Source organism: Saimiri boliviensis, chromosome 6 (genome assembly GCF_048565385.1).
Source record: "Saimiri boliviensis isolate mSaiBol1 chromosome 6, mSaiBol1.pri, whole genome shotgun sequence".
In the NCBI taxonomy this organism is placed as follows: Eukaryota; Metazoa; Chordata; class Mammalia; order Primates; family Cebidae; genus Saimiri; species Saimiri boliviensis.
The window spans coordinates 125,170,219-125,197,888 of record NC_133454.1 but is presented as its reverse complement, the minus strand read 5'-3'; the positions used below and the strand labels follow the sequence as shown (position 1 = coordinate 125,197,888).

Genomic DNA, 27,670 nt, shown 5'->3' with positions numbered 1-27,670 from the left:
GCTTGGGGGAGAATGTGGTGTTACAAGCCTCAGACCGAGCCCTAAGTGGAAACCCCACAACGTGCACAGCGATTGGAGAACTACTGAGCCCGTCACCTGACGCCCACCGGGTGCGACGCTGGTCATGTGGATGCGGAGCGGGTCACGTGGCAATACTGTTTGGGCTTTGACGGAGGGCAGTGCTGGGGCGTCTCCTCGTGGCGGCGGGAAGTGTCGCCCGGAGTGAGCTGCTATTGCTGAGCTAGCGGCCGAGAGGCTGGAGGAAGGGAGTGGCTTTAGAGGGGCTTCAACGCTCTTCCAAGTCTGTGGACTTCATTCCGTAGACAGGAGGATACAGGGAAGATTCCTAGGTTTATTTTGTATACTAAGCTTTTTTTTTTTTTTTTTTTTGAGACGGAGCCTTGCTCTGCAGCGGTGGCGCGATCTCGGCTCACTGCAACCTCTGCTTCCTGGGTTCAAGCCATTTTCCTGCCTCAGCCTCCCCTGTAGCTGGGACAAAAGGCGCGGGCCGCCACCCCCAACTAATTTTTGTATTTTTAGTAGAGATGGGGTTTCTCCATGTTGGTCAAGATATTCTCAATCCTTTGACGTCGTGATCTGCCCGCCTTGGCCTCCCAAAATTCTGGGATTGCAGGCGTGAGCCACCGTGCCTGGCCGTATTAGGCGCTCGCTCGCTCGCTCTCTTTCTCTCTCTCTTCTCTCTCTCTCTCTCGATCTCTCTCGATCTCTTTCGATCTCTTTCTCTCGACCCAGTCTCGCTTTGTGGCCCAGGCTGCAGTGCAGCGCGCCAGGCATGATCTCGGCTCACTGCAGCCTCCACCTCCTGGGATCAAGCAATCTTCTCGCCTCAGGTTCCTCAGGCTCCGGAGTAGCTGGCACTATAGATGCGCACCGCCAAGCCTGGCTAATTTTTAAAAAATTTCCTGTAAACAGGGTTTCGATGCCAGGCTGTTCATAGTGGCTCACACCCGTAATCCCAGCTACCTCCAGTCTAACCATGAGAAAAACATCAGACACATCCCAATTGAGAAACATTCTACAAAAGGTCAATGAATAATCCTCAAAACGGGCAACGTGTCACCAGTGGAGAATGTCCAGGTTCTTGGCATCTTAAATAATTGGACAAAATTTTCATTGAAAATCAAAGTACACTCCAGTGTAGGAGCCAGCCTAGCATAGGGGCTCAAGGGCCCAGTTACAGAATTTGTTGGAAGTTTAAATACCCTCTGGAAGATTCCATTGGTTACTTCGGATGCGCCGTATGTAAATGAAGAGGATGAATTAAAGTTAAAAAGTCATTTAGGGTGTACTCCCTATGGAGAGGATATTTCCTGTCATAGCTGAAGTGTGAATTGGCCTTATGTATGTTCCCTGCCTCCACACCCTATTTTCCTGCCTCAAAGGTGGCTGGACATGGTGACTCACACCTATAATCCCAGTGTTACAGGAAAGGGATCCAATCCAGACCCCAAGAAAGGGTTTTTAGATTTCGTGCAATAAAGAATTCAGGGCTAGTCCATACAGTAAAGTAAAAGCAAGTTTGTTAAGAAAGCAAAGGATACCGGGCGTGGTGGCTCACACCTGTAATCTCAGCACTTTGGGAGGCCGAGGTGGGCAGATTACAAGGTCAAGAGTTTGAGACCAGCCTGGCCAATATGGTGAAACCCTGTCTCTACTAAAAATACAAAAATTAGCTGGGCGTGGTGGCAGGCGCCTGTAGTCCCCAACTACTTGGGAGGCTGAGGAGAATCACTTGAACCCGGGATGCAGAGGTTGCAGTGAGCCGAGATCAAGCCATAGAGCAGCCCTGAGGGCTGCTGGTTGCACATTTTTATGGTTATTTCTTCATGATGTGCTCAGCAAGGGGTGGATAATTCATGTTTCCCCTTTTCAGACCATATATGGTAACTTCCTAACGTTGCCATGTCCCTGGTAACTGTCATGGCACACTGGTGGGAGTGCAGCAGTGAGGACGACCAGAGATCACTCTAGTGGCCATCCTGGTTTTGGTGGGTTTTAGTCGGCTTCCTTACTGCAACCTGTTTTATCAGCAAGGTCTTTATGCTGGTACTGACCTTCTGTCTTATCCTGTGAGTTAGAATGCCTTAACCTCTGGGAATGCAGCCCAGTAGGTCTTGACCTGATTTTACCTAGCTCGTATTCAAGATAGAGTTGGTTCACATACCTCTGACACTAGCACTTTGAGAGGCCAAGGCAGGCAGATTACTTGAGGTCAGGAGTTCAAGACCAGCCTGGCCAACATGGTATAAACTCCATCTCTACTAAAAATATAAAAGTTAGCTGGACATGGTGGTATCCTCCTGTTAACCCAGCTACTCAGGAGTCTGAGGCAACAGAATCACTTGAACCCAGGAGGCAGAGGTTGCAGTGAGCCAAGATCCTGCCATTGCACTCCAGTCTGGGTGACAGAACAAGACCCTTTCTCACAAAAAAGAAAAAGATGCTGCCCAGGCTGATCTCAAACTCCTAAGTTCAAGCAGTCTGCCCACCTCAGCCTCCCAAAGTGCTAGGGCCACAGCCCCCGGCCATTGTCTTGTATATTAGGTGTATAATTATAAAGATAATATGTGTAATACTCATCATACATTCAGAAAATATTTAGGGACCCAAACCATATGTCAGATACTATTCTAGAATACATGTTCACACCTGGAATACATCAGTGAACAAAATAAAGACTTCTGGCCTGGTGCAGTGGCTCACACCTGTGATCCCAACAGTTTTGGGCAGAGGCAGGAGGATTGTTTGACCCCAGGAGTTACAGACCAGCCTCAGCAACAGAGCAAGACAAATTTTCAATTAGCCAGGTGTAGCGGTGGCCCTCGCCTGTGTTCCCAGCTACTCGGGAGGCAGAGGAGGAAGGACTGCTTGAGCCCAGGAGTTTCAGACTGCAGTGAGCCAAGATCCTGCCACTGCACTCCAGCCTGGGTGACAGAGACAGACCCTGTCTCAAATAAAGACCTCTGCCTTCATGGAGCTTACATTCTCTGGGTTTGGGAGAGAAGAGGACAGGTATAGATAGTAATCAACAAATATTTTTTATTATTTATTTATTTATTTATTGTTTTGAGATCCGTTGTTTATTGTTTTAAGATGGAGTCTCTCTCTGTCGCCCAGGCTGGAGTGCAGTGGCACAATCTCGGCTCACTGCAACCTCTGCCTCCCAGGTTCACGCGATTCTCCTGCCTCAGCCTCCCAAATAGCTGGATTACAGGCGTTCGCCACCATACCCAGCTAATTTTTGGATGTTTGGTAGAGACAGGGTTTCACCATGTTGGCCAGGATGGTCTTGATCTCCTGACCTTGTGATCTGCCCACCTCGGCCTCCCAAAGTGCTGGGATTACAGGCGTGAGCCACCACACCCAACCCAACAAATATTTTTAAAATAAATTATTCAATTAAAGAGTGATAAGTGTAAAGGAAAACAAAAAAATAATGAACAAGGTAAAGAAAATATTTAAAAATAAGTAAAGAAGATGGACAGGCAGGTCACAATTTTAAATACAGTGCTGAGGCAGGCATGGCTGAAAATATATTATTTGAGCAAAGGTTTAAAAGGGTAAAGGAGTGAGCCATGCAGATACATGGGGGAAATGTCCCAGAAAAACCCCACAAGAAGGGAGGGAAAAATGTAACCTCATGTCATTCGAGAGACGTGTATATGGTGAACATTTGGGCTTAGTGTCTTGTAGACCAAGGGTGGGCAAACAATGGCCTGTGGGTCAAAGCCAGGCTTCTACTTGTTTTCTTACAGCTTGTTGAGTAAAAATGATTTTTACTTCTTTTTTTTGAGATAGAGTTTTTCTCTTATCACCCAGGCTGGAGTGCAATGGCACGATCTTGGCTCAACACAACCTTCACCTCCTGGGTTCAAGTGATTCTCCTGCCGCTGCCTCCCAAGTAGCTAGGATTACAGGTGAGTGCCGCCACCACACTCAGCTAATTTTTGTATTATTAATAGATACGGGGTTTCACCTTGTTGCCTAGGCTAGTGTCAAACTCCCAACCTCAGGTGATCCGCCTGCCTTGACCTCCCAAAGTGCTGGGATTACAGGCGTGGGCCACCGCACCCAGCCGATTTTTACATTTTTAAGTGGGAAAAATATCAAAAGAAGAATATTTCATGACATGAAAATTATGTATGAAATTTAAATTTCGGTGTTCATGAATAACATTTTATTGGAACATAGCCACATGTGTTCATTTACATAGATCTATGACTCCTTTCACATTAAAACTGAATACCTGTACCTGAGACGCACAGCCCACAAAGCCTCAAATCTTTGCTGTCTAAAGCATTTGCCAACTCTTGCTTTAAACTTGTGTGCTATCTGTTTAACACAAACATTGGTAATTTGGTTCTTAGTACACACACTGACTTGTCACTAAACATTCTCCAGCACTATTTTAATGATTAAGTAGTGTTTTGTTATTTAGATACACCTTAGCTGCCATAACCCATCCTGTTATTTTTTGAATATTCAAATTATTTCCAGTATTCCTCTGTTACAAACAATGCCACAAAGAGCATACTTATACATACAATTTTCCACGTAGTCAATCCAGCATGATTTGCATTGAAGATATAAGTGGGTGTATTAGGGTTCTCTAGAGGAACCGAATTAATAGGATGAATGGGTGGATAGGTAGGTAGGTAGGTAAGTAGATAGATAGATAGATAGATAGATAGATAGATAGATAGATAAAGGGGAGTTTATTAAGTATTAACTTAAGGGATCACAAGGTCCCACAATAGGCTGTCTGCAAGCTGAGGAGCAAAGAGAGTCAGTCCAAGTCCCAAAACTGAAGAACTTGGAGTCCAGTGTTCGAGGGCAGGATGCATCCAGCACAGAAGGTGCAGGCTGGGAGGCTAGGCCCGTCTGTTCTTTTCACGTTTTTCTGCCTGTTTTATATTCGCTGGCAGCTGATGAGATTGTGCCCACCAGATTAAGGGTGAATCTGCCTTCCCCAGGACACTGACTCAAATGTTAATCTTCTTTGGCCACACCCTCACAGACACACCCAGGATCAATAGTTTGTAGCCTTCAATCCAATCAAGTTGTTTATTCAGTATTAACTATCACAAGTCCACCCCTTTTCAACCCATACACATCTCCTGAGGTCATACATAATCTTCAAATAAAGACAGTAATAAGGTCATAATTAAGCCTAACGTAATGCATCTATCCTTCGTACAACCGGAAACACACCAATCCCCAACCCAAATACAATTAAATAAAGTGAACAGTACTTAAATGCTGATGTGAAGTCAGTAAATCTTATGTCACAAGATAGAGGTAAAGGAAATAAAGATATTTTCTTTTTTTTCCTCTTTTATTTTTGAGACGAAGTCTCGCTCTATTGCCCAGGCTGGAGTGCAGTGGCATATCTTGGCTCACTATAACCTCCCACTCCCAGGTTTAAGTGATTCTCATGGCTCAGCCTCCCGAATAGCTGAGAATACAGGTGCGAACCACTGTACCCGGCTAATTTTTGTATATTTAGTAGAGATGGGGCCATGTTGGCCAGGCTGGTCTTGAACTCCTGATCTCAGGCAGTCCACCCATCTTGACCTCCCAAAGCGCAGGGATTACAGGCATGAGCCACCCTGCCCGGCCGTAGCTGGTATTGATGACTACCTTCTTCTGCTACCCATTCTGTATTCTCTTTGCCTTCAGCAAGCACCTCAGCAGTCGTGGGTTTTTTTTCCCTGGTGGAGTGACCCAGACCTTCGTTCCTGAGGGGTCTAGGCCATTTGTAGTCCTGCCCAGATTGGGCTGTTGTATTTCCCACTGACCTTACTCACAGGGAATGGCAATACTAAGAGATGCCCTAATGGATCTCCTGTATTCCATGCATACTCTTCCTTACCTCTGTTTTGGAGTATTAGACTGATTTCATCTTGATGGTCTGCATCAGTCAGCCCAGCCAACACTGAAACTCCCTTCTTAGCCTGTTGACTTAAAGGTAAGAGGATCCCAAAGTGCCCAGGTGGCAATCTTAACTTCCAGTTTAGTGGAATCCTGGTGGCAGCATTCCTCCCTCTGGAACTAAGACCTCTAGGCCAGCAAGACTTAATGTTTCGGGAAGAGGAAGCCAAAATTTTGCTAGTGGATCACCGGAGGTGATGGCGAGTGATGCCACTTCCACTTCCATCCTTTGATTCCTGGACCCACGAATCCTGGCTATGGGAGAAACAGTACCATATATTGGATGCTGATTCAGAGCATACGCAGCCTTCTGGAGAACTTTGCCCAGGCCTGCAAACTATTGTCACCTAGTTGGCATTGTAATTGTGACTTCAAAAGGCCATTCCACCGTTCTATCAATTCAGCTGCTTCAGGACATGGGGGAACATGGTACGACCAGTGAGTTCCATGAGCATGAGCCCACTGCCCGACTTCTTTAGTGGCACGCTGAGTGCCTTGGTTGGAGGTAATGCTGTGTGGAATACCATGATGGTGGATAAGGCATTCTGTGAATCCATGGATGGTAGTCTTAGCAAAAGCATTCCATGCATGATAGGCAAACCTGTATCCAGAGTAAGTGTCTATTCCAGTGAGGACAAACCTCCACCCTTTCCATGATGGAAGAAATAAAATAAAATCAACCTGCCACCAGGTAGCTGGCTGATCACCCTGAGGAATGGTGCCCTAATGAGGGCTCAGTGTTGGTCTCTGCTGCTGGCAAATTGGGCACTCAGCAGTAGCCGTAGCCAGGTCAGCCTTGGTGAGTTGAAGTCCATGTTGCTAAGCCCATGCATAACCTCCATCCCTGCCACCATGGCCACTTTTTTTATAGGCTCATTGGGCAATGACAAGGGTGCTGGGGTAAGAGGCTGAGTGGTGTCCATAGAATGGGTCATACTATCCATTTGATTATTAAACTCCTCCTCTGCTGAGGTCACCTGTTGACGAGCACTCACATGGGATACAAATGGTTTCAGTTTTGACCACTCAGAGAAGTCCATCTACATACCTCTTCCCCAAATTTTTTTGTCACCAATTTTCCAATCATGCTTCTTTCAAGTCCATGACCATCCAGCCAAACCATTGGCTGCAGCCCATGAATTAGTGTATAATCCCACATCTGGCCATTTCTCCTTCCATTCAAAGTTCACAACCAGGTGCACTGCTCAAAGTTCTGCCCACTGGGAAGACTTCCCTTCACCACTGTCCTTCAGGGATGTCCTAGAAAGGGGCTGTAGTGCTGCAGCTGTCCACTTTTGGGTGGTGCCTGCATGTCATACAGAACCATCTGTCTTCTGTGCATCTGTCTTCTGCACAGACCAAATGGGAGAGTTGAACGGGGATGTGGTGGGAATCATTACTCCTGCGTCTTTCAAGTCCTTGATGGTGGCACTAATCTCTGGAATCCCTCCAGGGATGTGATATTGTTTTTGATTTACTATTTTTCTAGGTAGAGGCTGCTCTAATGGCTTTCATTTGGCCTTTCCCAGAATAATAGCCCTCACTCTACCAGTCAGGGAGCCAATGTGGGGGTTCTGTCAGCTGCTAAGTATGTCTATGCCAATTATGCATTCTAGCACTGAGGAAATGACCACAGGATGAGTCTGGGGACCCACTGGACCCTCTGTAAGTCAGACCTGAGCTAAAATTCCATTAATTACTTGACCTCCATGAGCCCCTACTTTAACTGGGGAATCACATGACATTTTGGGTCCCTTGAAATCAATCAGCTCAGAGCCAGTATGCACTGAACTGCACAGTTGTCCTGGTAAAAGGCCAGACGTCTCCTTGGGGAAGGGTGGGAGAGTCACTGCATAAATTGTCAGTAATGTAGTGGAATCCCTCCTCACAGAGACCCGGCCTTCCCTTCATTCAAGGGGTTTTGGGTCTGTAAATTGGCTCAAGTCTGGAAATTGAAGGGCTCTGATTCTCTATATTATAATTCAAATTAGTCTTTTGTCTACTCAACCTAGAAGTTTTCTGCTTGTACAAATTAAGTAGGAATGCAGGAGGCTTCCTATCAATTTAACTTCTAGGAACACCACGATTAAGTAGCCGATGCCAGAGCTCCACACGAGTCAGACTATTCTGATTGCCGCTTTGCCTCAGCTATCCATTCAGTAACTACACCCACCTTGCCTTTGAGTCCCGCCACTTGGCCCCTGCCACTTCAAGATCCAATTATTCCCATTTTCTTTAAATGTTTTAGTTGAGTGACTACGATTCCCACTGTTAGATCTGACATACGGAGAAGAGCAATTATTGGGCTCTTCAAAGATGCAGGACCTGTTCTCACAAATCTACCTGGCAAGGTGTAGGGAAAGTGTATGTCTTCTGGACCCTCCCAGCTGGGATGAGTATGTCTAAAGTGACTAATCCACTCCACCATCTCAATCTCCCTAAGCCTTTGGATCCCTTACTCTACATTAAACCAAGGGAGATCAAGCGTTTTCAGCTTGCTCAGCGTGGGCCATCTTTTAATCCATATTTTAGCTAACCAAGCAAATAAACTATTAGAAGCTTTTGGCTGAGTCAGGCAGCTGATAACTTGAGGTCGGGAATTGAGACCGGCCTGACGAACATGGAGAAACCTGGTCTCTACTAAAAATACAAAATTAGCCAGGTGTGGTGGCACATGCCTGTAATCCCATCTACTCAGGAGGCTGAGGCAGGAGAATCACTTGAACCTTGGAGGCAGAGATTGCAGTGAGCTGTGATCGTGGCATTGCATTCCAGCCTGGGTGACAGAGTGAGAATCCGTCTCAAAAGGGGAAAAAAAAAAAAAAAAAGAAGGAAAGAAACTGTTAAACTCTCTGAGCTGCAACATTAAATGCAGGGTCCCTACTTAGTGGGCCCAAATCAACAAATTCAGCCTGATCCAACTCTGTGTTCCCACCATTATCACACACTCATAGTTAGCCATTCCCATGCCCGTTCTCCAGATTTCTGTTTATATAAATTAGAGAACTCAAACAGTTCTTTCCGAGTGTAGCATACGTCCTCACGGGTCACACTCTCAACCTCACCTCTAGGGGCTGCTAGGACTGTAGTTCTAGTTATAGGTCTAGAAGCAAACAGAGGTGTTCAGGTTGGCTCCTGAGGAGAATCAACATTATCTTGCCTGGCAACTGCCTCGGGGGGCGGGGGGGCATCACTGTTGCCTCAGGCAAAGCAGGGTTTATCTCCTCAGACAAAAGTGGAGAGGCTGATGGCAGCATGGATCAAGGAGGGGATGTCACCACTACTGGGGATGGGGGAGCCGTTGCTTCTGGCAAAAAAAGGTTCAGAGTTTACAAGCTCAGTGTCCCCAGCTTCATCAGGGTCCTCCCACACATTTGCACTCCACGTTGCAGGGTCCCGTTCTTTTCCAGTCAGTGCCCTCATGTGAACAGTAGACACCTGGCCAGGTTGTGCAGGCACCTTTCATTGCCGGTCAGCCACTTGCATGATAAGAGCTTTTTGTCTGTATTCCCACAATTTCAGCTCTTTCTCTACAGGAGATAAGACTATCACTCAGGACAGTCTTAGCAGATTTGAGGTTCAGTATCTGCTTCTGAAGCTGGGAGACAGAATCCCTGAGTGCATCATTGTGTTTCATCACTTTGTCCAGTGAACTTAGGAGCAACCAACCAGTGTCATTATCTTCCTCGGTTCTCCACACATAGGCAAAGGTATTATGTATAGAATCACTAAACTCCTTGCCTCTCAGGAGCAGTAAATCAGGAGTGGCAAATGCATGTATTTTGCATAAATCTCTAAACAGTTCATGCCAAGGACTATCAGTGTGCTCCATGCTATTAGAAGTAGAGACTCTAGCATTTTCAGGTCTAATTATATTAAACAGCCAACTCCAGAAACCCCAAAACCAACAAAAGAACTTCATCCTTACTATTCTTTTCCTCTAGGACCACTCCTGGTACCAAAATCTGTATTAGCTGTATTAGAGTTCTCTAGAGGGACAGAATAGGAGATTATATTATTATTATTATTTTTTTTTTTGAGACAGAGTTTCGCTCTTGTTACCCAGGCTGGAGTGCAATGGCACAATCTCGGCTCACCGCAACCTCCGCCTCCTGGGTTCAAGCAATTCTCCTGCCTCAGCCTCCCGAGTAGCTGGGACTACAGGCGTGCACCACCATGCCCGGCTAATTTTTGTATTTTTAGTAGAGACGGGGTTTCACCTTGCTGACCAAGATGGTCTCGATCTTTTGACCTCGTGATCCACCCGCCTCGGCCTCCCAAAGTGCTGGGATTATAGGCGTGAGCCACCGCGCCCGGCCAGGAGATTATATTATTAAGTAACTTACATGATCACAAGGTCCCTTAATAGGCCATCTGCAAGCTGAGGAGAAAGGAGAGTCGGTCCAAGTCCCAGAACTGAAGAACTTGGAGTCCGATGTTCAAGGGCAGGAAGCATCCAGCACAGAAGATGCGGGCTGGGAGGCTAGGCCCATCTGTTCTTTTCACGTTTTTCTGCCTGCTTTATATTTGCTGGCAGCTGATTAGATTGTGCCCACCAGATTAAGCGTGGATCTGCCTTCCCCAGCCCACTGACTGAAATGTTAACTCTTTTGCCAACAGCTTCACAGACACACCCAGGATCAATAGTTTGTATCCGGCCCGGCGCGATGGCTCAAGCCTGTAATCCCAGCACTTTGGGAGGCCGAGGTGGGTGGATCACGAGGTCGAGAGATCGAGACCATCCTGGTCAACATGGTGAAACCCCGTCTCTACTAAAAATACAAAAAATTAGCTGGGCATGGTGGCGCGTGCCTGTAATCCCAGCTACTCAGGAGGCTGAGGCAGGAGAATTGGTTGAACCCAGGAGGCGGAGGTTGCGGTGAGCCAAGATCGCGCCATTGCACTCCAGCCTGGGTAACGAGCGAAACTCTGTCTCCAAAAAAAAAAAAAAAAAAAATAGTTTGTATCCTTCAATCCAATCAAGTTGACACTCAGTATTAACCATCACAGTGGGTAGAGTACATTTGCATTTTAGAAAGATCACCCTGATGGCAGCATCCTTGGGTTGGAGGAGGTTGGACCACAATAGGAGAGACGAATCAGCAGATGTTAAAATCAGCCATTCACTGATAACAGTTAATAAATGTTTATCCAGGACCTACTAAATATTGCAATTAAGTACAGTTTTGGTTCCTGCCTCCTCGTCACAGTGGCAGCCCACATTGCAAATCCATTGCCCACTTCCCAGTCTTTAGTGGTAAATTGGTGGCATTTGGCATGGTTGGCCACACCTTCTTCCTGGAAACACTCTTTTCTCTGCTTCCCAGGACACCAGACCCTCCTGGTTTCCTTCCCACTTCCCTGGCTGCTCCAATCTCCTTTGCAGGTTCCTTTCCCTGTTTCTGACCTCTAAACATTCACAAGACCCAGGTTCAGTCCCGATTTCATCTTTGTATTTACACTCACTCCCTTAATAGTCTCCTTGAAGATCCTGGCTTTAAATGCCATTCGTATGCTGAGGTTTCTCAAATTTGTGTCTTCAACCCAGATTTCTTCCCCCAACAAAACTCTCACTGCCCACTCATCACCTCCGTTTGGATGTCTAAAGGACACGTCCAAAATCAGGCTCCCCATCTGCCTTCCCAACCCCTTCTCCCACCATCTTTCTTGTTCCTGTCAATCATCATTTCATCCTTCCAATTTTTCAAACCAAAACTTTTTTTTTTTTTTTAATGAATAGGAGAGGGCCTCACTATGTTGCCAAACTGATCTCAAACTCCTGGCTTCAAGAGATCCTCCTCCCTTGGCCTCTGAGAAGTCTGGGATTACAGGTGTGAGCCACCACACACAATCACAAACCAAAAATCTTAAAGTCATCTCTGACTTCTGTGCTTTTGTTACATTCAATCTGTCGACAAATGCTCTTGGCTCTGCCACTTTTTAATTTTTTTATTATTATTATTTTTAGATGGAGCCTCACTCTGTCACACAGGCTGGAGTGCAGTGGCATGATCTCAGCTCACCTAGCTGAGACTGCAGGCGTGCGCCACCATGCCAGGCTAATTTTTGTATTTTTAGTAGAGGCAGGGTTTCACTATGTTGGCCAGGCTGGTCTCAAACTCCCGACCTCAGGTGATCCACCCACCTTGGCCTCTCCAAGTGCTGGGATTACAGGCATGAATCACTGTGCCCGGCCAGCTCTGCCACTTCTATCTGCCTTTGCCATTGCCACTCTGGTGCAAGCTACCACCATCTTTTCACAGAACTCTTGCAGTAGCCTCATATATAGGAACAGGAGAGATCCTTTAAAAATATAAATCAAGGCCAGGCATGGTCACTCATTCTTGTAATCCCAGCGCTTTGGGAGGCCAAGGCAGGAGGATTATTCAAGGCCAGAAGTTTGAGATCAGCCAACATAGCAAAACCCCTGTCTCCACAAAAAAAAATAAAAAAAATAAATAAATAAATAAAATACACACCCACACGCGCACACACAAACTCACACAAATCCAGCCTACCCTCCTTCCAGCACCCCATTGTTACTGTTCTGCCTCCCCACCCGCCCCCTGCACCCCAGCCCAGCTGTCTGCATTCCAACCACATTGGCCTCCCTGTTGTTTTAGCAAAAAGCAGGCAGGTTCATCCCTGAGCTCTTTGCTGTTTCCTGCCGGCAACATTTTCTCTCCATTTATCCACTGGGCTTTATCCCTCACTTCATTCAAGTCTTTGCTCAAGTATCACCTTCCCTGGGAGGTCTTTTCTGACTTCCCAGTTAAATCTGCCCACCCCTACCCACCCGTCTCCTGCCCTCCTCGTCTCCCTCCTTCTTCTCCATCATTTCATTTTTCTTTTTCTTTCTTTTTCTCTCTCTCTTTTTTTTTTTTTTTTTAGATGGAGTCTCACTCTGTCTCCTAGGCCAAAGTGCAGTGGTGCCATCTCAGCTCACTGAAATCTCTGCCTCCTGGGTTCAAGCAGTTCTTTGCCTCAGCCTCCCAAGTAGCTGGGAGGTGCCCACCACCATGCCTGGTTAATTTTTTTTTTTTTAGACAGAGTTTCACTCTTGTTACCCAGGCTGGAGTGCAATGGCGCGACCTTGACTCACTGCAACCTCCGCCTCCTGGGTTCAGGCAATTCTCCTGCCTCAGCCTCCTGAGTAGCTGGGATTACAGGCATATGCCACCATGCCCAGCTAATTTTTTTGTATTTTTAGTAGACACGGGGTTTCACCATGTTGACCAGGATGGTCTCGATCTCTTGACCTTGTGATCTACCCGCCTCGGCCTCCCAAAGTGCTGGGATTACAGGCTTGAGCCACCGCGCCCGGCCTTTTTTTTTTTTGTATTTTTAGTAGAGACGGGGTTTCACCATCTTGGCCAGGCTGATCTTGAACTCCTGACCTCATGATCCACCCACCTTGGCCTCCCAAAGTGCTAGGATTACAGGTGTGAGCCACCGTGCCCGGCCTGCACTTCATTTTTCTACATAGCATTTATCCCCAACCCTCAAATTACAGATCTTCCTTATTCACTTATTTACTGTCCTTCGCTCACTAGAACGTAAGATCCGCTAATGCAGCATTTACATTATTGTTGCTATTGCTATTTTCCCAGCTGCTGGCATGGTGCCTAACCTATAGCAGGCATTCAGTGAGAGACCTTCAAACAGATGAGGCACATGATCTCATCAGGGGGCCAGAGATGCACGCTGACAGTTACTGCAGGGAGTCTAATGTGATGGGAAGGAAGCCCAGGCTGGGGCCCAAGAAGAGGTCTCAGAGCTCAGAGGATGAGGTGAAGGAAGGGGCTGGGGACATTCCAGGCAGTGGGGCCAGACAAAGGGATTAAAAAAAAAAAAAAAAAAAAAAGAGCCGGGCGCGGTGGCTCAAGCCTGTAATCCCAGCACTTTGGGAGGCTGAGGCGGGTGGATCACGAGGTCGAGAGATCGAGACCATCCTGGTCAACATGGTGAAACCCCGTCTCTACTAAAGATACAAAAAATTAGCTGGGCATGGTGGCGCGTGCCTGTAATCCCAGCTACTCAGGAGGCTGAGGCAGGAGAATTGCCTGAACCCAGGAGGTGGAGGTTGCGGTGAGCCGAGATCGCGCCATTGCACTCCAGCCTGGGTAACAAGAGCGAAACTCCGTCTCAAAAAAAAAAAAAAAAAAAAAAAAAAAGGAGAAAAAAGGAACAGCCAGGTTAACAGGGCATCTGCCATTAAACAACATTAATTGAGCACCAACTGTGTGCAATACCTTGAAGGGGCAACGTGCACAAAAACAGATGATGCCCTGCTTTAGGGAAGCCATGAGCAATTAAACACAACAAAGCAAAAAACGATCTCTTTGTATCATGGCGGGGGCCGAATCATGGAACAGTGTGATCCTGCCGGTGTGGCCCCACTCTGGGACCATCACTGCAAGTCACACAGCACCCTCTCAAGCTGGCTTTGTTGGGGAGGCCTTGACCCAGGCACACAGGGCTTCAGAAATGGCTTCACCTGGGAACTCAGCAATGCCACCGCCAACACAGTTTCTGTCTTTCCGTTGCCATCTCCTCTGGGCTGACTGCTCTTACGCTTGACAGAGGGCGGCCCACAGCTGCAAGGCCTGCAGGTGTCCTCCTTCCACGGAGGAAACTCTCTTCCCAGCCGTGGAAGGAAAGTACTGGGCTGCCCTTGGATCCCTTGGATTAAACCCTTTTTTTTTTTTTTTTTTTTTTTTTTTTGAGATGGAATTTCGCTGTTGTCGCCCAAGCTGGAGTGCAATGGTGCCATCTCAGATCACGGCAACCTCTGCCTCCTGTTGAAGTGATTCTCCTGCCTCAGCCTCCTAAGTAGCTGGGATTACAGGTGCCTATCACCATGCCCAGCTAGTTTTTGTATTTTTAGTAGAGACAGGGTTTCACCATGTGGGCCAGGTTGGTCTTGAACTTCTGACCTCAGGTGATCCTCCCACCTTGGCCTCCCGAAGTGGTGAGATTACAGGCATGAAGCCATGGTGCCCAGCCAGATTGAATCATTTTAGGGAATGTGCCTCTGCCTCTGCCTCAGCCAGTCCCTCTGGCCAGGAAGATGGAAGGCCACTGCTTTAGGCAAACCAGGACCCACCCCTGCAGCTGGGGTGGGTCAGTCCCATCCAAACAGTGTGGGTGTGACAGCTGGGGGAGGGTGGAACAACTGCTGGGAGGCGGTTGGGTGTCCACTGCAAAAGATGACAAGTGGCCCGAGGCAGGATCATCACGGGGATGGGGGAGGACAGAGGCAAGAGAGAGAGACAGAAACAGAGTCCCATGGAGGCTGGAGACTGGCACAGGCAGATGCCACCCATGCCCTTGTGCAGGACTCATTCCCTTGCCCCTCGTGCCACTCTCTGGCCTCTCACTGCCCTTCCTGCCTGGGCACTCTTCCCTGGCCAACACCTTCTGGTTTTAAATGCCTCTTCCTCCAGGAAGCCTTCAGACCTCACAGCCCCAGCTGATTGTGACTGGTGAAGTGAGTATCGAGCGACAAGTCTGTCCCCTCTACATGTGGGGCTGCGTCATCATCCAAGTGCAGCAGCCCCATCCAGTGCCTGCACAAAGGAGACTGCTAGTGAACATCTGCTGGACGAATGGAACTGAGTGGTTCCATCCTCACGCCACCCTGCGAATGGCATTAGGTGCTCTGCCCATTTGACAGGTGAACCTTCAAACAACGAGGCTGAGACACCACTCCAACACAGACCCTGCCTCCCTTCCAAGCCAGTGTTCAATCTGCTCCAACTGAGTGACCAGAGCCAGCAGAGACCCGGAAGGACAAACTTCACCTCGGTAAGAAGCTAGGGGAGCTGTCTGAGTGGCTGAAACAATGACTGGCGGGCAAGAGACAGCCTGTAAGTGCCATAGGGTTTTTTGGTTTGGTTTGGTTTGGTTTGGTTTTGGAGACAAAGTCTCACTCTATCGCCCAAACTGGAGTGCATTGGCACAATTTCAGCTCACTGCAACCTCCGCCTCCCAGGTTCGAGCAATCCTTATGCCTCAGCCTCCTAAGTAGCTGGGACTACAGACCCGTGCCACCATGCCTGGCTAATTTTTTTGTATTTTTAGTACAGATGGGGTTTCACCATGTTGGCCAGGCTGGTCTTGAACTCCTGGCCTCAAGTGATCCACCTTGGCCTCCCAAAGTGCTGGGATTACAGACATGGGCCACCGTGCCAAGTCATGTAAGTGCTGTGTTTCATCCTAAAAATGAATGTGGGGTTTCTCATTCTAGTTTACAAGAGCAGACTTTTGTTGTTGTGATCAGGTCTTCTTAACCACAAATAGTGTGCTTAAGTATTTTCAAATATCTTTCTTATGCCCATTGTTGCAAAAATGCAACATATCTGATTGATCATTGTTGGTTCTTGCTCTGTCTGTCCTAATGAGCACAATTTCACGCATCAAGTGGTCTTCTGAGGCATAAGGAAAATCTGGCTTGTGCTCTCTCTAGAACCATCCTGAAGATAGAGGGCTCATGTAGGCTTTTCAGAACTTGAATTTCACCCAAAATTTATGGTTTAAAAATATTTCTTTTATCTGATTATACACAGCCATTATAAAGCCTCATACACTCCCAGCAATGTCACCATCCCTGACAGCCACTTGCAAAGTGACTAGCAAAGAGAAAGCCAGGACCCACTCTTCTATGTTAGCTCAGAGTTTTGGCTGGAAGAGTGTTCCAAAAGTGTTTGCTTGAGAAAACTAGCCCCTCCTCAGACTGAGTCATCCCCTTCAAGATAGCGCTTGTCTCCCGTTCTAAATGTCACCAGCACAGAGGACCCCAACTCTATTTTACCACTTTCAGAAGAGTTTATGTGCAGAATTAATGGAGACACACTGGTTGCTTTACCATGGGGACAATCATGGTAATGCCTAGAAATGATGAACGTGCAGATTGGGCATGGTGCTCGGCACATGATGGGCATCCAAAAGTCAACAGGTCTTCTTAACCATAAATACTGTGCTTAACATTTTCCAAACATCCTTCTTATGCCCATTGTTGCAAAAAATGCAACATGTTGATAGAGCTCCCTGTGCTCTGTCCCCCAACCCCTGCATCCCTTCTACTTTCATCTGCATATGATCAAGGTGTCTCACACATATACCTGCAACTCTGTTTGGGGCTTCCTCTGACCACAGGAGTGTGTCCAGCCTATGTATCCAGAAGGCCAGGAGTGTGAGGGGTTAACGCCTCTTGAAGCAACTCCCAGCCAATACCTGATGGTAGTTGAAGGGTAAACTCCCATGTCTGTGGGGTGAGACTCCTCTGAGGGAGGGCAGACTTTTACATTTAAAATGTTTTTAGATACATCTCATATATATTTTTCCGTAAGTGCATATATGGTCTGTGATGTTTAATTTTAAGTGTCAACTGGGTTATGGGGTGCCCAGGTAATTGAGGAAACATTATTCCTGGGTTGGGGTGTTTTCAGATGATATTAGCATTTGAATGGATAGATTGAGGAAAGCAGAGGACCTTCCCCAGTGCCGGTGAGTATCACAGTCAGAGGCTGAATAGCACAAAAAGGTGAAGGAAGAGAGCATTTCTCTCTCTAACTGCTGGAGCTAGGACACCAGTCTCCTAACCTCAGACTGGAACTTACTCCTCCAGCTTTCCTGCATCTCCAGCTTACAGACAACAGACTGTGGGACTTCCCAGCCTCAGCCTTCATTATTGCATGGGCCAATTTCATATATGTCTTTCTTTCTCTCAAGAGGTCCTGAGAACATGTACCCCAACTACTGGCTAGAGCAATGCTCCTGCTTTGGCCTCCCAAAGTGCTGAGATTACAGGTGTGAGCCACCGTGCCTGGCCACAAAAATCCCTTTTATGGGGTGATATTGAGCTGCTATTGTCTTCAGCTGTGCAAACATTTTTTCTGAGTTTCTCCTTTGTCCCTGTACTTTCTCTCCAGCATCTTTTGTTGTGCACACATTTAAATAGTCACATTTCATAACTTCTGGGTTTCCAGTCTTGGTTGAGAAGGTCTTCTCATATTTTACATTTGCTTACAAGATTCATATTATAGGGCTTTTTTTTTTTTTTTTTTTTTTTCTTTGAGACGCAGTTTCGCTCTTGTTACCCAGGCTGGAGTGCAATGGCGCGATCTCGGCTCAACGCAACCTCCGCCTCCTGGGTTCAGGCAATTCTCCTGCCTCAGTCTCCTGAGTAGCTGGGATTACAGGTACACGCCACCATGCCCAGCTAATTTTTTGTATTTTTAGTAGAGACGGGGTTTCACCATGTTGACCAGGATGGTCTCGATCTCTTGACCTCGTGATCCACCCACCTCGGCCTCCCAAAGTGCTGGGATCACAGGCGTGAGCACCGCGCCTGGCAGGGCTTTTTTTTTTTTACATTTAATAAATCTCTTCTGGAATTTGTTTTGCGGACTAGTATAAGAGACAGGCCCAGGTGCATTTTCATCCAGACGGGGAGTGAGCTGACTGCCTCACCTATCGTTATGTCATTTCACCCTTTCCTGCTGAATTCAAATGCCACATGTGGCCAGGCATGGTGGCTCACGCCTGTAATCCCAGTATTGTGGGAGGCTGAGGCAGGTGGATTACTTGAGGTCAGGAATTCAAGATCAGTCTGACCAACATGGTGAAACCTCGTCTCTACTAAAAATACAAAAACAGCTAGGCGTAATGGTGCATGCCTGTGGTCCCAGCTACTCAGGAGGTGAAGGCAAGAGAATCACTTGAACCTGGGAGGCAGTGAGATGAGATTGTGCCACTGCACTCCAGCCTGGGCGATAAAGTGAGAACTGCCTCAGAAAAAAAAAGGGGGCCTGTTGTGGTGGCTCACGCCTGTAATCCCAGCCCTTTGGGAGGCCGAGGTGGATCACAAGGTCAGGAGATCAAGACCATCCTGGCTAACATGATGAAACCCCGTGTCTACTAAAATTACAAAAAATTAGTCGGGAGTGGTGGCACGCACCTGTAGTCCCAGCTACTTAGGAGGCTGAGACAGGAGAATCACTTGAACCCAGGAGGCGGAGGTTGCAGTGAGCCAAGACCGTGCCACTGCACTCCAGCCTGGGCGACAGAGCAAGACTCCGTCTCAGAAAAAAGGAAAAAAGGAAGTCAAGAAAGAATAAGACACTGTGGAACAGGCTGGCATGCAGGGAGCATGGGAGGAACAGAGTGGCATCTGTCTGTGACATTAAAGAGCACCCACCCTCCAGCCAGTAGTCATAACACAACAAAGCAGAGAACCTTTATTTTCTTTATTTTATTTCTTTATTTTCTCCATAACTCAGCTTAATCTCTGATTTGAAATCCACCATGCCTAGGGGCATAGGAAACATAATCTCATGAACTTTTGAGATATAGACTCCCATCCAAGGTGGAGATGGAGGGTAAGGATGGGGTGATCTGGAGATACATCAGTCATTTGACCTGATTGGTGAGCGCCATATTAGAAACTAGAAATACTACTGAAAATTAAAAGAGACATTTTAGGCTGGGTGCGGTGGCTCATGCCTGTAATCTCAGCACTTTGGGAGGCCAAGGTGGGTGGATCACCTGAGTTAGGAGTTCAAGACCAGTCTGGCCAACAAGGAGAAACCCCGTCTCTACTAAAAAATACAAAAAAATTTAGCTAGGTGTGGTGGCACATGCCTGTAATCCCAGCTACTCCGGAGGATGAGGCAGGAGTAATCACTTAAACCCGGGAGATGGAGGTTACGGTGAACTGAGATTGCATCATTGTGCTCCAGCCTCGGCAACAAGAGCAAAACTCTGTCTCAAAAAAAAAAGAGAGAGAGAGAGACATTTTATCATTATAAAGGAGTTATTTCATTAAGAAAACATCGCTGGGTGCAGTGGCCCACGCCTGTAATCCCAGCACTTTGAGAGGCTGAGGTGGGCGGATCACCTGAGGTCAGGAGCTCGAGACCAGCCTGACCAATATGGTGAAACCCCATATTTGAAAAAAAAAGAAAACATCAAAGTCATAACAACACGCATTCAATAATTCAAAATGTATGAAGCAAAAACTGATAGAACTGAAAAGAGAAATTTCTTTCAGACAGGCTTGAGCCACCGCACCCAGCCTATCTGGCTGATTTTAAACCATTTTTAAGTGTGCAATTCACTGCCATTAAGGACATCTACAGTGTCATGTAACTATCGACATTATCCATCTCTGGACTTTTTTCATTGTCCCCAACATAAATTCTGTATCCATTAAGCCAAACTTCCCATTCCTCTCACCTCAGCCCCCCGTAATCTCAATTCTACTTTTTGTTTCTATGAATTTGCCTATTCTAGGTACCTCATATAAGTAAAATCACACAATGTGTGTCCTTCTGTGTCTGGCTTATGTCACTCGGCATAATGTGACATAGATGGATCCATGCCATAGCGTATGCCCAAATTTCATTCCTTCAGATTACCACACAATATTCTATTGTATGTATAGACTGGATTTTGTTTTTCTTTTCTTCTCTTTTTTGAGATGAAGTTTTGTTCTTGTTGCCCAGGCTGGAATGCAAGGGCGCAATCTCAGGCTCACCGCAACCTCCGCCTCCCAGGTTCAAGCAATTCTCCTGCCTCAGCCTCCCGGGTAGCTAGGATTACAGGCACGCGCCACCACACCCGGCTAATATTGTATTTTTAGTAGAGATGGGGTTTCTCCATGTTGGTCAGGCAGATCTCAAACTCCCAACCTCAGGTGATCCGCCCGCCTCGGCCTCCCAAAGTGCTGGGATTACAGGCTTGAGCCACTGCACCCAGCCAACTGGATTTTGTTTCTTCCTTCATCTGTGGATAGGCATTTGAACTGTTTCTACATTTTGGCTATTGTAAATAATGTTGCTATCAACATTGGTATACAAACATCTGTTCAAGTCCTGACCTTCAGTTCTTTTGGATGTATATCTAGAATTGGAATTGCTTGATCATAGGGTAGTTCTGTGTTTAAATTTTTGAAGAATTTTGAGACTGTTTTCCACTGTGGCTGTACCTTTTTACATGCCCACCAGCAAGGCACTAGGGCCCTAATTTCTTCACATTCTCACCAAAGTTTATCTTTCATTTTTTGGAATTCAGGGTTTAATTTTAACAGCTTTTCAGATTATATCACATTGCTCCATGGCAACAGTTAATAATAACATATTCTAGACATTTGATTAATATATGCACTGCTTCCAAGAAGCCTTTCTCATTGTGAGAATGGATTCAATTTTATAAATTCAAACAAGAATACCAATAAAAATCCTAGCAGACTGGATTGATAGAAATTGACAAGCTGATTCTAATGGTATACAGAAATTCAATGGCTCACACCTGTAATCCCAGCACTTTGGGAGGCTGAGACAGGAGTATAACTTGAGGCCAGGAATTTGAGAATGGCCTGGGCAATGTAGCAAGACCCCATCTCTACAAAAATAAAATAAAATATTAGCTGTGCGTGGTGCTGTGTGCCTGTAGTTCTAGCTAATCAAGAGGCTGAAGCAAGAGGATCACTTGTGCCCAGAAGACACAGACAAAAACCATATGATTATCTCAATTGAAACAATTATTAAATTGCATTTAATAAAATTCCACATCAATGTATAGTTTGAATCTATAAAATTATCCACATGATAAACTCTCTAAACAAACTAGGAATGGAAGAAACTTACTTCAAAACAATTTATTGACATGACAGACCCACAGCTAACATCATACTGAATGGGGAAAATCTGAAAGCTTTTTCTCTAAGATCTAGAATAAGACAAGGATGCCCACTTTCATCACCCCTATTCAATACAGGGACAGAAATCCTAGCCAGAGCAATCAGGAAAGAAAAAGAAATGAGAGGCATCCACATTGAAAAAGAAAAAGTCAAACTATTCCTCCTTGCTGATGATATGATCATATATTTAGGAAAACCTAAAGACTCCACCAAAAAACTCCTAGAATTAATAATAAATTCAGTAAAGTTGCAGGATACAAAATCAACATACAAAAATCAATAGCATTTCTACATATCAATAATGAGCTCGCTCAGAAAGAAATGAAGAAGCCCAATAGGAATAAATCTAACCAAGAAGGTGAACTGTCTCTGCAATGAAAACCACAAGGAAATTGAAGAGGACACAAACAAATGGAAAGACATCCCATACACATGAGATCGGAGGATTAATAGTGTTAAAATTGAGACAGGAGACCTGGAGGACTTTTGGAAAGAACCAGCAGATGGTGACAAAAGCAATCCCTAGCTGCCCTCATTGCTCCCTAGCATGAGACACTCCCACCAGTGTCATGACAATTTACAAATGCCATGGCAATGACCCAGAAGTCACCACCCCTTTCCTAAAAAGTTCTAAATAACCCATCAATCAATTTGCATTAACCCACCCTTTCATGTGCATATAATTTAAAATGGATATAAGCAAATATAAATACAGTTGCCAAGAGCCCATAGCTTGCCTACTATAGGTGCACTGCCTGTGAGTTATCTCTGCTCCACAAAGAGCAATCCATTCAATTAAAAAACTGCTCTCTAATACCACTGGCTTGCCCTTGAATTCCTTCCTGTGTGAAGCCAAGAACCCTCTCAAGCTGAGCCCCAATTTTGGGGCTCACCTGTTCTGCATCATCTGGGGACCATGAAGATGACAAAGACAGCAAAGATGGCAGCGATTGGCAATTGGCAGACAGGTGGCAAGACAGTAGAGAGGAGGCAATTGGCGTTTGGTGGTCAGCAATTAGCAGGATGGTGGGACAGGACAGCAAGACAGCAATAGACAGCAATTGGAGAGAAGTGGTGAGAGCAACTGGCAAGACAGTGAGACAGCAGAGAGATGGCCAGAGGTAGCAATGGGAGAGGCAGCAAGAGATGTCAAGATGGTGATCAGCAAGAGACAGCAGGTGATCAGCGCTACAGCAATCAAAGCTGCAGAGCTTCTAATATGCAGAGGTGTAACATTAGCCCAAAGGTTCATTTTAAGGGCCACTGTCTTGGCCGGGCGCAGTGGCTCACACAATTTTGTTTTGTTTTGTTTTGAGATGACGTCTCACTCTGTTGCCTGGGCTGGAGTGCAATGGTGCAGTCTCAGCTCACCGCAACCTCAACCTGCCCAGTTCAAGTGATTCTCCTACCTCGGCCTTCTGAGTAGCTGGGACTACAGGCGCACACCATCACACCTGGCTAATATTTGTACTTTTAGTAGAGAGGGGGTTTCGCCATGTGGCCAGGCTGGTCTCGAACTCTTGACTTCAAGTGATCTGCCCACCTTGACCTCCCAAAGTTCTGGGATTACAGGCATGAGCCACCTCACCATGCTTGTAACATTTTCTTTTGCTATTGTCACTTTATTTACAGTTTTCCTTCGTTTAATAAAAATACCTCTGTGGTCATATTCCATTCACTGGCAAACACTTACAGTCCACTTTCACAATGCCTTGCTACCTATACTTATGCCATCTCTGCAGGAGGTAAAAATCTAAAAGCAAAATATAGCAAGAGCCCATTTGCCTTCCCTGTTGCTAGACTTAGAAAAACGTCTGTGTCCAGTATAAATCCCTGTTAGTCATGGAGACAATGACAAGCATCCCAGAGGACTCACCACTAGGGTGTCTTTGAGCTATTAGGGCACATTCAAATTCTGCTTAAAAATACCCTGACTTTCCATTGCAACATCATTTGGATCTAATACGAATTTTTAAAAAGAAATTTGGCTTAAATATGATTCATTATAATACTATTTTACAATTCGAATTATTCTGTGGAAAAAAAAAAGAGAGAGAAAATTGGAGGAGGTCCTTTATATATAGGCTTTATGGTCCTTTACTGGCTCATGTCACTTCCAGGCACCAGAACAGGCACCAGAAGCTGTGCCTAAGGGATCCCCTCCTAGCTGCTCCCCTGAGAGGGCCTACACCCTCCCTGGAGCCTTCTCAGCCCCCTAGTTATGAGGGGGATCTAGCCAGTTCTCTAATGCAGGATTCCACCCAAGGGTCACTAGACACCATTCCCTCTTATCCAACTAGCCCTAGCCTCTGCCTCCTGCTGCCTGAGAAGGTAAGCCCAACCAGTACCACCAAGAAGGTGCCCCATACAACCCTAAAGTGAAACCCGTGTCCATTGTAGGAAATAACTGACAGAAATGGGAAAAGACTTACGAGTACGTATGCCATGGCCAGGCGTGGTGGCTCACGCCTATAATCCCAGAACTTTGGGAGGCCAAGGTAGGGGGGATCACCTGAAGTCAGGAGTTTGAGAACAGCCTGGCCAACATGATGAAACCTCATCTTTACTAAAAATACAAAAAATTAGCTGGGTGTGGTGTCGGGTATCTGTAATCCCAGCAATTTGGGAGGCTGAGGCAGGAGAGTCACTTGAACCCAGGAGGTGAATGTTGCAGTAAGCGGAGATCCCACCATTCACTGCACTCCAGCCTGGGCAACAAGAGTGAAACTCCGTCTCAAAAAAGAAAAAAAAAAGGCCGGGCGCGGTGGCTCAAGCCTGTAATCCCAGCACTTTGGGAGGCTGAGGCGGGTGGATCACGAGGTCAAGAGATTGAGACTATCCTGGTCAACATGGTGAAACCCCGTCTCTACTAAAAATACAAAAAATTAGCTGGGCATGGTGGCACGTGCCTGTAATCCCAGCTACTCAGGAGGCTGAGGCAGGAGAATTGCCTGAACCCGGGAGGCGGAGGTTGCGGTGAGCCGAGATCGCGCCATTGCACTCCAGCCTGGGTAACAAGAGCAAAACTCCGTCTCAAAAAAAAAAAAAAAAAAGAGTGCATGTGTCATTTTCTAAGTCAGATCTGGCTTTATGCAAGAAAAGCATTTGCCCGTTTTTGAAGGATCCAAGAAAGTTTCTAGAAAAATGTATTAAGTTGACCATATTCTTTAACTTGGCGTGACTTGCAAATATTGTTATCCATTTACTGTGCTATGAAAAAAAGGCAGAAAAAAATTATACAGTTAAGCCAGTGAATTATAACAAGATTTTTAAAATAACTTAAAAAAAAGATATATATCCCACTCTGTTTCAGGGTATTTTGGTTAAGACCCTACTAAAAATCACCCAGGTTGGTGGTGTGCACCTATAACCTACTACGTGGGAGGCGAGGTGGGAGGTTTACTTGAACCAAGTAGGCGGAGGTTGCAGTGAGCCAAGATCACGCCACTGCACTCCAGCCTGGGCAACAGCATGAGACTCCTTCTCAAAATAAAATAAAATAAAAGCAAAACATTTATGAAATAAATAAAAATCTGCTTTACAGAAATGCATCATTAGTATAATGAAAAAACAAGCCACAGACTGGAAGAAACTATTTGCAATGTACATACTGAAAAGTCAAAGTCAAAAAGACTTATACCTAGAAGGTATTATATAAAGAGCTCTAGGCCGGGCGGTGTGGCTCATGCCTGTAATCCCAGCACTTTGGGAGGCTGAGGCAGGCGGATCATGAGGTCAAGAGATCAAGACCATCCTGGTCAGCATGGTGAAACCCTGTCTTTACTAAGAATACAAAAATTAGTCAGGTGTGGTGATGCACACCTGTAATCCAAGCTACTTGGGAGGCTGAGGCAGGAGGATTGCTTGAACCCAGAAAGCAGAGGTTGCAGTAAGCCAAGATCGCACCATTGCACTCCAGCCTGGGTGACAGAGTGAGACTTCATCTCAGAAAAGAAAAAAAGAGCTCTAAAAACTCAATCACAAAACAAACAAACAAAAAATTTGAATACAAACTTCACAATAGATGATGTACAAAGTCAGGCACAAAATAATACATATCGTGCAATTCAATTTTTATGAAATTCTAGGAAAAACAAATTCATAGTGTCAGAAAGCAGATCATAAGTCAATGTAGAGGCTGGTGAAGAGCAAAAAAGAAAGAAGGGGCCGGGCGCGGTGGCTCACGCCTGTAATCCCAGCACTTTGGGAGGCTGAGGTGGGTGGATCACGAGGTCAAGAGATCGAGACCATCCTGGTCAACATGGTGAAACCCCGTCTCTACTAAAAATACAAAAAATTAGCTGGGCATGGTGGCGCGTGCCTGTAATCCCAGCTACTCAGGAGGCTGAGGCAGGAGAATTGCCTGAACCCAGGAGGTGGAGGTTGCGGTGAGCCGAGATCGCGCCATTGCACTCCAGCCTGGGTAACAAGAGTGAAACTCCGCCTCGAAAAAAAAAGAAAGAAGGAAGGAGAGAGAGAGTGAAAGGAAGAAAGGAAGGGCAAGGAGGAGGGAGGGAAGAAGGAAGGAAGGAAGGAAATCAATCAGTAGTTGCCTGGATTACAGGGTGGGCATGGGGCTAGACAGGAAAGGAGCACAAAGGACAGTTTTGGGTGAGATTTAAATGTTCTGAATGTTCTGTATCTTTCTTTTTCTTTTCTTTGCCAGGCTGAAGTGCAATGGCATTATCACAGCTCACTGCAGCCGCCTCGACCTCCCGGGCTCAGGTGATCCTCCCACCTCAGCCTCCTGAGTAGCTGAGACTACAGGCATGCACCACCATGCCCGACTAATTTGTATATTTTTAGTAGAGACAAGGTCTCACTGTATTGGCCAGGCTAGTCTCAAACTCCTGAGTTCTAGCGATTCTCCTGTCTCACCTCCCGCAGTGTTGGGATTACAGGCATGAGCCATGGTGCCCGGCAGAAAAGGTTCTATATCTTGACTGTGGTGATGCAGACATGGATATACACATTTGTCAAAACTCATTGAAATAAAAATACAAATACCACTTGGCTAAACTTATGGGGGAAAAGGTGTTCACTGTACTATCCACAGATGCATTTATTGCATCAAATATAATAAAAGTGGTTTTCCAAAAAGAAGTGAAAATATCCGCCTTGTCACTTCAGAGTTGTGTGATCTTAAGTGGGTTTATTTCTCCACGCCTCAGTTCACTCATCTGTAAAGCGGGAATAGCAATAGTCTCTTACAAGGCTGTTTTGAAATTTAAATAGGATTCATTCACACGAAGGGTCATTTTGTGAGCAGGTCACCAAGGCTGGATGGCACCGTGTTTTTATTGTCGGGGAGGGCATCCAGTCCCTGCTTGCACCTGGGAATGTCTGCTATTGTGTCCTGGCTTTTCCCACTCTGAGGACAGAACCACTCAGGTCTACATGATCTCATCATTCTTGTTGCCTGGGGAACCTTCCTCCTGCGGTAAATCCCACCCAGTGCCCAGTGGCTCTGTGGAAGCCCCTCAGATAAACTCTGAGGCACCCACGGACCCTCATCCCTCAGGATGCCCTCGAGCTGGGCTCCAGCCCAGAAGCACGGTGCTACACACTGGACTCCCAGCAATCCAATCTCTCTGGGGATCTCTTTTCATTTCCACTCCTCAGCCAGGGTCAGGGGATGGGGGCTGGGACAAGGGCTCTTCCTGGGGACACCCCAATGCCTCTTCTCCTTTCTACAATCTCTGCTGTTCCTCTCTTCCCCTCTTCTCGTCCCTTCATAATCACCTTGGTGGGCAGTGGTAAGGTGACCGGCTCAGTATCTGAGCATTTATTCTTCCACGTCTTTTGGGCTTGGGGGAGTTTTTGTTTGGTCCTGGTTGGTTTTTGTTTTGTTTTGTTTTGTTTTGTTTTGTTTTGTTTTGTTTTTTTTGAGACAGAGTCTCACTCTGTCACCCAGGCTGGAGTGCACTGGTGCGACCTCGGCTCACTGCAACCTCTGCCTCCCGGTTTCAAGTGATTCTCCTGCCTCAGCCTCCTTCGTAGCTGGGACTCCAGGTG

General features: G+C 46.3%; 1 long non-coding RNA gene across 1 annotated transcript; it reads left to right on the top strand.

Annotated features, from left to right (window-relative positions):
- Positions 1-40: 40 nt before the first annotated feature.
- Positions 41-26,724, top strand: LOC141584910 (uncharacterized). The gene is made up of 4 exons (XR_012518203.1): positions 41-110; positions 3,841-3,938; positions 15,399-15,759; positions 26,322-26,724. It is a non-coding gene; the product is annotated as an uncharacterized LOC141584910 (long non-coding RNA).
- Positions 26,725-27,670: the final 946 nt, after the last annotated feature.